Raw genomic sequence first — 10,966 nt, 5'->3', positions numbered from 1 at the left:
CACAATTCGAATATTCGCGCTGAACACTAATAATCACTTTTTCTTTTCTGTCAGGTGAATGCATAATTTTTGGGGCCTGTACTTTACTGGCCTACAGTAAAATTGTTATCCACTGACTGTCTTATATACCTCCAGCCACATAATCACTTGTTCTTTTCTGTCAGGTGAATGCCAAATTTTTGGGGCCCATACTCCTGTGGCCTAAAATAAAAATGTTCTAGGCTCCAGCAGGGCACATTTTTAATACTTTCCCTTTAAGACGCATAAAAATTGCCCCTGATTAAAATACATATTTCTTTTGGGAATTTTTGCCATTGATCCCCCTCTGGTATGTCACTGTCCATGTTGTGGGAGTATTTGTGCACTTCTCGTAAGTATTTGGTGGCTGCAAATATTACCTGAAGGTTTTTCAGGTTCGCCTGTCAATGAAGTAAATGGGGCCTGCCACGAACGCGCGGTTCGTGAACATCAAGAACACGTGTTCGCGAAAAATCCTTGCCGATGTTCGTCCAACACTTGTAGACATTCTCTTTCCTCTTCTTCTCCTTTCAGACCAGACCACCATGATGATTTCTTACAGCCATATCTTTGCTCTGTAGAGTTTAACAAACAGACATCTTAGTTTCCTACTTTTCCATCATTCTTCCACCCTCAGAACACCTCATCCTGCCACCCCCAATACTGTAGCCACTGTGGTACCCAATACTATACTGCAGAAACAGTCCCTCTGAAAATACTGGTACCACACAGATAGTGTGCAAGTACAAAAAATACCCCCTTATATTGTGTGCCAGTACAAAAATTACTCGCTTACCTTTCAGATCAGACCCCCATCTCAGACCTTAGATCAGACCCCCCTACATATCATATCCTTAGATCAGACCCCCAAATCAGACCCTAGTTTCAGACCTCAGATCAGACCCCTATTAGACCTCTGGTTGAATGATACAACTATTTGGGTCATTCCTGAAGTGTGTAGGGTGTCTTACCAGTAATCCCTCCATGGCAGTAAAATCTTTATTGTCTTCAATGGCTGATACCTTACTGACTCTTGGCCATGTTCTCTAGATTCCAAGTACTCCTCTTTCTCTCTCTTTCTTGCTGTAATTAACACAGAGATCGGTTAGTCAATTAAGCTATATGGGCCTAAAAAGAGGGAGCATTGGTCACTGCTTCCTTCCTTTTTGAACTCTCACTATACACTATATAGAGCTGGGGTGGAGCAAGCCACCCCTTGCAACAACCTTCAAGGGCTGGGACAGGATTGTTAACTCTGGGTGTGCCATCCATCTATGACGATACTGGCCATAATACATAACATGACAATACATAGCATAACATTTGATAACATTTCATTAAAGAACAAACCATTTGCAGATACCCCCTGCTCTGGGGTCCTGCAGCATCACACTCAGCCAGCTGATGAGGAGCAAGCATCCTGAAACAGCTGTCTATGGATAGATATTTGGCTTGGCTATTTTCCCTTGCCATCTTCCAATGCTTGTTAAAAAGTCGGACTTTGACTCATAGGGAGCTACTTCTAGTTCTCAAACCAATATTTTCCATGCTCTATCTCCTGTTTCTGCTGACCTTTCTGTGCCCCTTGTGCTGCCATCCTCTGAAAGAAATCCACTTCTCCGACTCTGAAGATGCAAATAAAACCACAATCATACATAATATTATGACTCGTATGATAAAAAGTTATGTCTAGAATGTAGCTGCACATAAAGCAGAATTGTGTCTGATGACGTTATCTCCATCCTACGCACACCACATATATAATAACTATTAAATCTGAAGTGAAGATATTTCCTGGAAACACAAGTGCTGTGTATGTGATCTGTGTATATATTGATATTATTGGCTTCATGCAGGAATCTATTACCGTTGCTGTTTTTACATTCCGATCATGCCTCCGTTAACCACATATCTATCATCTACGTCCTACTGCTCTCTCCAATCGACTCTCCGTTTAACAAGCCGCAGAATCTGCACTGCTGCCCTTTCTGAACAGAACGGCCAATTATCAAGTAACCATTAGAAAGAGTGCTGCAATATATTAATGGCTATTGGTTTTGGCTTTTTTTCAGACCTGAATCTCGGTGTGAGCACCTCTTCTTAGAGGGAATCAGAATTCTGCCCTCGTATATGAGGCTGTCAAAGATTAGAGGGAGTCAGGAGAGGTTGAGAGGCAGAAGACAAATGGCTTCAATCTACCAACTAGATTGTCACCGTCCCATAGGGCGGCCAACAAAAGCGACAAGCCGATGTATATAAGAAAAGATTGTCGATCTGGGGATTTGCAACATTGTGTGTGTGTGATATCTATCATTCAGAATGCATCCGAGAGCAGCGTACAGGGGAAATGAGTGCGTGCGGGGGACGCTGAGATTAAATTTACAAAGAATGAAGTGGGAAGGGAAAAGAATATACTGTATTGTCTGGACTATAAAACACATGATAAAAGTAAGCTTACAGTCTAAACGATATACCATATATCACAAATAAGAAGTCATAAAAGAGTACAGCGCTGCACGCCAGCCCACAGGGGTTGGCATGGTGACTGGAGACTGGAGATGATGGGAGTGGTGGTGGCAATGAGGATGGTTGTAGTTCCTCCACGGTGGCTGATTCCAACTTCTAGCACACCCTGGTCCACCCGTGCAGTGATGGGAAGGGCACACCTTTTCTTTGTGGCACTCTGACTTTAGAGCTCCTGCCTGTTTTTAGGTTATGTGCAGTGATGTACAAAGAAAAGTAAGGGCCCCACAGCAAGGATCAAAGCAGGCCTCACCTACAGGACAGAAGGGTTTCCGCCTAAACTCCTTTCAATAACCCTTGGGGCATTTTTTACACTGCCTCATTTGCTAAAAGTTGTTCCTTTACAGGGTAGAGTCCTGACCAAGTTTTCACCCCCAGTAGAAGAGGAGATAATCCCAACTAAGACTGGGCCCCCTCTTGTCCTGGGCACCATAGCAGTTGCATGGTCTGCCACTATGGTAGTTACACCCCTGGTAATGTGCCCTTCGTGTATATGGGTTTTGATGTACATGGCAGGAGAGCAGAATGATAGAGGCCAGCGGATGGAAGGTGAAGTCAACGACCAGGCTTGTTTAGTTGTTATAAACAGAGTCTCTCTTTACTGAATAGATGATAAGAGTTGCATTGCATATGCAACAAGCCCCTTAGGAGTCAGTGCAGAGGATGGGAGTGGTAGAGGCCCTGATGAAGTGTTGTGTCACGGTGTCTTAGCCGTAGTCCCTCACCTCACAGCAGCGACAGTAATGCTGTCTGTAGCTGTTCACTCTGCTGTCTTCTCAACAATTTACTTGATGCTGTATATTTTTGATCTCTCTGGAGAATCCTCTTATGGAGCAGGAGCTCAGGCTTTTGCTTCCTCTCCACACTCAGGTCACACAGGAACTCCAACTCCTGGCAGGAAGTAGGACCAATCAATTCCTATCAAGTAGGGAGGAACAAGGTGGTTAGGCCCTGTCCCTGTCAACCTTTGCCAAACATATGCTTAACTGGAACAAATGGCTATATATAAAATACATACCAATATAATACTTAACTATTTACAAGTGTATTACCCCCAGGTCTGGGGTACTACACATATAGCAGCAATAGGCACTGCTCTGAGATTAATCACAGAATAGGCTTTTCCTAATACCTGTGTATAGACAGTACAATGATGGTAATTATTCTCCCCGAGTCTCTCTCTAGATACACTTTTCAATCTGCCCAAATAACCACAGGCATGCAGTTCCATTGAATCAGCTCACCTGGAAACATCATAAATACGCATCCGTGTATGAACACAGGACTAGCTCCTCAGAAGAGTAATCCAAAAAATATAGAAGGGATTCAGCACTCGATAAAATCCACATCTTTATGTAGGACACATAGAAAAAAATATATAATTACCAGGATTTATGCTTTTCGAGTGGCTTAAGCACCCTTGGTCATAGCAATTCCATTCTCATTAACTCTTTCTGCAATACCCAGGCCACGGGGTGCAGATTTTAGAACTGGTTGCCAGAAGCAATTAACCCTTTACACATACACTAAAGTCTATTGCCATAAACATGCAACACCTTACTGTCTGTCCAGCAAGTGGTTATCAACAATCTGCAAAATGTCTGTTCTTTCTCTCAGGGAGTAGTCATTCAGTTTCTTCTCTGGCAGGTTTCAGTCTAAGCGATGAAGGTTCCCTGCACTAGGCCTAGCTCTCAGCAGCTTAAACACGTCCTTTCTCTAGGCCTGCTCAGCAAAGGAGGAGGCGGGAGGCAGTTTATCACCCAAGCAACTGCACTAAGACTGCCATTTTTAACTATTTGATGTCTATACTCAAATGTTTGGGATATACAATGCCCAAGAAAAGGGAAAATATGTTTACTAAAAAAGTGTGTTGGCTCCAGCTCTCTTTAGCAGCGATCCACTGCAAAGTCAACCCTTTACCAGTGATCCAGTGGGTCATTATATGGAGTGGAGCTGCTGTCCAACTTTCCATTGTCTTTTGTTATAGGGGACCACAAGACAAGTTAACGAGCAGACCTCTATTGTTTTCCAAATGTCTCATTTAGTAATAGCTTATTGCAAGCTTTGCATTTTTTATTAGTTTCCTATAAAATCGCTGGCTGGTCGTCATATCCTGTAGATGAGGGCATTCAAGGCACATGAGTCATATGTTCCCCCTGACTGGACTTCCATATGTGGACAGCAACTCCACCCTGTAGCGTCTTACGCATATTCGCGTCCCTTCAATCTGAAAAAGATTAGCTGGAGACCAGAGCATTCTTATGGCATTCTTTTATCCCAGTGAATGCAAGTTTTTGGAAATTACCCTTTCACACACAGGACAATCCAAAGCTCCAACCCAGTCCTCCAGCTCTGACCATCATGCCCTGTGTCACCAATAAGGTCACCCCTCTTCAAGCTTTATATGCTGCACCATCACTCACTGTCACCTTGTCACCTAAGTAGTCTACCATTAGCACCCCAAATTTGTTTTTCCACTCTCTGAGCTTGAGTGCATCCAGTGGCATCTCTAGCTATGAAGAGTCCCCATTCTGGCAGAGTTTAAAACTATTACACTACTTACAATCAAGGACAAGAGGACTTGGTGAATTTTGGAGCATGATCCTTGGGTTAATTTCACACAGCCTACTTTGTAAGGCTTGTGGAGAAGACGTCCTTAGGTTAAGGGTCACACAGTCAGGTTTCCTGATGCAGTTTTGGAAGACAGATACACTCCTGGTTTTGGATTCCAAAACTGCATCAGGAAACCTAACCACGTGGCCTTACCCTTACATAGGGTCTCATCATCTATTAAAAGAAGTGATACAACCAACCTGGTCTGAAACCCCTCTCTGGTAGCTAAAAATTCAAATCACAGAAGAACTGCATTATAGGTAAGACCATAGGGAAGACAACACATATCAAGGCAAATGCTATTTCACTCAGGGCACAACAATCAGTCGTGCACAATAAAGGGCCCTCTGATATGTAGCACACTGTCCCTATTGGTAATTTAGAATACAGGACCTTTAACAAAATGGAGAGAAGTCAGAAAAAAAAATGGGACTTAATGGTGACGCTACTTCAAATGACAACCCGGGATGGAAATATCAATATGTACTTTACCGTTTTATCAGTTACGTGCTCGGCCCCTTCGATAGATACAACAACATGGAATTTTTTACAAAGGGACTGGTGCAATCCTGAAATGCATAAGAGAAACAACAATAAGGAGGATATTGCTATATCCATCGAGGTTGAGTTAGCACTGCGGTCAAGTCTCGTTCTTTTCAAACTTCTTTCCATTGCGTCTGTGGTAGGTATACCATTGGGTGGATCTTATTCTGAATGTGTGCCCTACAGTCCGAAAAAACTGCATATACAGTAGCTTTGGAAAGAAGATGAAACAGAAAAGGCCTAATAAAAAACTGGGAAAGCAAAGGAAATTCCAAGATGGCTGAATGCTAATAGATTTGATGCATATTCGCCCATTAAGAGACTGTTACGGGGCAATGAATAATATACACACATAAGGTGTGATAGAGATAGAGGTGGATGGTAAAGATTATGTGGTTTCATCAATTACCATTAAAAATCACATCTGCTCTGTGTGTTAAAGGCAGACTCTGCAGATATTAAACTGCCAATGTGACTTGCAGCATATGGCAACGAATGCAGTCTGCATCATATGGAGCGCACTGCGACACACGGCTTATCTGTTATTCCTCATAGTAAAGGCCAAAAAAATTAAAATTTAAGTTGGGATGTTAAAGGATACTTAAAGAGCCCCTGTCACCAGGATCAACCCCTTTTAACCAGGCATACTATCTGGTAGGGTTGATCTTGTTGATTAAAAAATGGAAAAATCGGTTTTGCCATTCCAGAGAAAACCGTTTTCTTCTGTGTAAATTACGATTTCAGCGGACTGAGGGCCTGGCCCTAGCCCCTCAGGTGCCCACACCTTGAATGTAGCCCTCATTTACATATTGAAAACTGTTTTCTCTGGAACGGCGAAACAGATTTCCATCCAGGTATCATTTTAATCAACAGGCAGTATGCCTGACCTGTAGGTTCCATGGTGACCAGCAAAGGTGTTTGATGGTCAAGTGCTATTGTGATTCCCCTGCATTTATCCTGTGATATTTCCTGCCTGTGTTCCTGTTGTGCTCCAAGTTCTGTTTCCATCCTGCCCGTGTGCTCCTACACTTTCAAATGCAAGTTCAGTTCATTTTAAAGTTACATAACCTACATAGAAAATGCCAGACCGCTAATACTGATTAAATTCTTTATTGCAAAAATCACAATTAAATATCACAATTAAATACATGCATAGTTAAAAGAATTGGTACAGGAGATAAAAAAACGGCATCACTGGAGGAAACATACAGTGGACACAGGTCCTAGTTAGTCCGACATGGTTATTTGCTAAAGTGCATATATAGGATACAATTGAAAGCAGGACATAGGACAATTACCCATACTGTGTCTCCTCCAGGATGGCGCCAACCCCAACGCGCGTTTCGGCGTACCTTCGTCTGGTTAGGGTATTTTTGGTCTCCAACCGCCCTTTCCTACTTGTGTGGCAGCTTGCATTGTTGCTTTTGGAGTCTGCACCTCACAGTTAGGAATTGCAGACATTGCAGAAGAAAATAGATTTAAAAGCACCCCTCAGCTGGAATAGTTTGTAAGGAATGGGTATGTAAGGTACTGCATATCAGAGGAACTCGAGATGACCCATGAGTCAGCAAGAACTTGTTGAAACTCTTTACTAAGACTTGTGCCTCCAGAATGTGTGGAAGTATTGGTAGCCTTGCACTTCTTGATATCTTGATCAACTGCACCTTCTCTCCACAGGAGACTTCAACCAGGGAGTGAGGGAGAAGGATTCAGCCACTGTGAATCCATGACAACTACCTATGTTCATACTACTACCACTCCTATCCTCCTCTCACACTCTCCTCTAAGTCTCTAAATAGCAGCCGTTTTATATCTAATATATAATGCTGAGTGTATGTGTGTATAAAGGAATCCCCACTATCGCATTTACAATCACAAAATTTGGCACACAGGTACATCAGGTGTCCGGGAAGGTTTTAGACCGGGTCTCTGCTCTCTAGCGCATACCGTTCCTGAGATATTCCCAAAAAATGCATTAGCCAATAGAAGCCTGGTCACATGACCCTTATCAGCCTATAGAAGCTTGCAGGCCCTTAGTCTCCACATACACACAGTTTTACACCAGGTTCATAACAACCCAGCCATTTTTCTTCACTGCTGTAGGTCAACTTTAAAGGGGCAGGGTTCTGTGGGTGACACTGTTAAGGGAGTGGAGTGCTGTGGAGGTCACAGTCAAGGGGGCAGATAGGGTGGCCAGCTAAGCCACACCCCGACCTGTTAGGGCATGTCCCCTACCACTCCGCAGCTTACGGAGATTGAAAAAATGAAGGAAAAAATCAACTTCTGGCAGCTGCAGGGGTGGGAGGGAGGATGACTTTCTCCCTGCAGCTCACACTCAGACAGCATAGTGCTGCTGTCTGAGAGTAAACTGTTCAAAAGGACATCCCTGTGTCCATCCAGGCCCTGCGCTAGATGGAGGACAGGTAATCTGAAAGCCGGACTGTCCGGCCTAAAACCGGACCTCTAGCCACACTAGGGGCAGATTGCTGTAGAGGCCACTGTTAAGGGGACGGGGTGTTGTGGAAATCACTGTTAAGGAGATGGGGTACTGTGGAGGTCACTAATAATGAGGTGGCCGCTGTGGAGGTCACTGTTAAAGGGGTGGGCTGCTGTGGAGGTCACTGTTAAGGGGGCGGGATTCTGTGGAGGTCACTGTTAAATGGGAGGAATGCTGTGGAGGTCACTGTTAAAGGGGCGGGCGCTGTGGAGGTCATTGTTAAGGGACAGGGAATGGTGGAGGTCATAGTTAAGGGGACAGTCTGCTATGGAGGTGAGTGTTAAGGGGAAGGGAGCTGTAGAGGTCACTATTAAGGGGGCAGGATGTTGTGGAGGTCAGATTTTAAGGGAATGGAGCTATGTGGAGGTCACTGCTAAGGGGGCGTATTATTGTGGAAATCACTGTTAATGAGATGTCACAGTGACTGTGGAGGTCACTAATAAAGGGGTGGCCGCTGTTGAGGTCGCTGTTAAAGGGGAGGGCACTGTGAATGCTACTATTAAGGGGGCAGGCCACTCTGGAGGTCACTGTTAAAGGGGCAGGGTGCTGTAGATGTCACTGTTATAGTGGATACTGTATCTTTTTACGACACACACAAACATTAAATGAAATAGATAAAATATACTCGTGCAAAGCCGTGTCCTTCTGCTAGTTGTTAGAATAAATCTAAAATTAATAATAAGGCAAATCTTCAAATAGTATTGATTACAACTTTTATACTGTTTTATGTATGCAGCTCTTATAAACACCTATGTAGCACCCTGGTTACACACTACAAATAAACCCAGTTGGGTAGATTTACCAAAACTGGTGTAAAGGAAAACTGGCTTAGTTGTCCATAGCAACCAATCAGATTACAACTGTCATTTTTTTAGAGCTCCTTTGGAAAATGTAAGGTGGAATCTAAACCAGTTGTCCTTTACACCAGTTTGATAAATCTCCCCCAGTGTCAGTAGTCTGATCCTGAAGTCAGATCCTCCCTCTGCACTATGTTCTACTGTCTGTAGATTAGCAAGAAGAGGGATTGAAGTAATATGACTACAAGGTCAGACTACATATAGAAATTGTTTGTAGTCTGTAACCATAGAGACACATACGCCTGAATAGAAGCTTTATACTCACCATTAGTGTCGAGAAAAGTTTAGAAAAATTTGATTCAGCTGCTTCGCAAAATTTCACATAGCGCATAATGACGTCATAATGCTGGCCAATTGGACACGGTGGCCTCTTCGTGCTCAAATGGATGAGATGATGAGTATTTTTTTTTTATTGGATTAAGAATATTTTCCTAGATACATAGTGCAATTCCCATCTCATATGTCAGTGGGTGGGCGATATTGACGTCTTCTCAACACATTTTCATATCTCCTTGCCAAGCAAATAAAACTCAAACGTGCCAACAATCTGTTGAGAGAAAATTTTTAATGCAGATGGCATTCTAAGTAAGCGAGATTTCTGTGGCGTATAGAGCAGAAGTAAATGTTTTAATTGAGCACTTTAGTGTTTAAAATTGTTATTTCCACTCATCTGGGATCTGGAAGGCGCTTGTTATATCAGTTTGCTACACTTTCACATGGAATATTGGTGTCTAGATTTTGCAAATATATGTGTGATTTCATATGTCCACCTTGAACATTTTAGTACCTGCTTTGAAAAGGAGAACAAGTCCTCTTCTCCATATTCCCTATAATAATATTTCTTTTAAGGTCCTATTAATTCCAAGGCTAACAGTCTACAAGGGAAGGGGCAGTAAGTTATGGTAGAAGCTCCTCAGATGATAGTATAGTTGCAGCAGCATTGTTGTAGTTTGCAGAGTCAGATGTGTTGGGGTACTAATTTCCAGAATATGGTAGATGCCCTTAGACCGATCAATATCTGATCTGCAGGGGTCTGACACCCCATACCACTTGTGGATCAGCTGTTCTGAGGAAGGTCCCATGCACACAGCATCATCCATTGTGCAGTGGTCAGAGCTGGTTACGGCACTGCTTCTCCCATTGAAGTGAATGGAAGCAACACTGCAGTAACCAGCTCCATCTGCAGTTACATCCTATTGGCCTTGACAGCAGCTGCCTGACACTGATTTCTACAGTTAAGTTTGCTGTATGCTAAAACTCGTAAGTCCTTTTCCATGTCAGTGTTACCCAGTGTTTTACCATTTAGTATGTACGGGTGACTTGCATTATTCCTTCCCATGTGCATAACTTTACATTTGTCAGTGTTAAACCTCATCTGCCACTTATCTGCCCAAGCATCCAATCTTTCCAGATCCATCTGTAGCAGTATACTTTTCTCTGTAGTGTGTATATATATATATATATATATATATATATATATATATACAGTACAGACCAAAAGTTTGGACACACCTTCTCATTCAAAGAGTTTTCTTTATTTTCATGACTATGAAGGCATCAAAACTATGAATTAACACATGTGGAATTATATACATAACAAACAAGTGGGAAACAACTGAAAATACAGTATGTCATATTCTAGGTTCTTCAAAGTAGCCACTTTTTGCTTTGATTACTGCTTTGCACACTCTTGGCATTCTCTTGATGAGCTTCAAGAGGTAGTCCCCTGAAATGGTCTTCCAACAGTCTTGAAGGAGTTCCCAGAGATGCTTAGCACTTGTTGGCCCTTTTGCCTTCACTCTGCGGTCCAGCTCACCCCAAACCATCTCGATTGGGTTAAGGTCCGGTGACTGTGGAGGCCAGGTCATCTGGCGCAGCACCCCATCACTCTCCTTCATGGTCAAATAGCCCTTAC

General features: G+C 43.0%; 1 long non-coding RNA gene across 1 annotated transcript; it reads right to left on the bottom strand.

Moving 5' to 3' along the window:
* Window positions 1-318: 318 nt before the first annotated feature.
* Window positions 319-9,352, bottom strand: LOC120987241. The gene is made up of 3 exons (XR_005775966.1): window positions 9,317-9,352; window positions 990-1,101; window positions 319-593 (listed from the first exon to the last, which is right to left on the bottom strand). It is a non-coding gene; the product is annotated as an uncharacterized LOC120987241 (long non-coding RNA).
* Between the last annotated feature and the right edge of the window lie 1,614 nt (window positions 9,353-10,966).

This window comes from Bufo bufo, chromosome 1, assembly GCF_905171765.1.
Source record: "Bufo bufo chromosome 1, aBufBuf1.1, whole genome shotgun sequence".
Lineage (NCBI taxonomy): Eukaryota > Metazoa > Chordata > Amphibia > Anura > Bufonidae > Bufo > Bufo bufo.
This window is presented reverse-complemented; position numbering and strand designations above follow the sequence as displayed.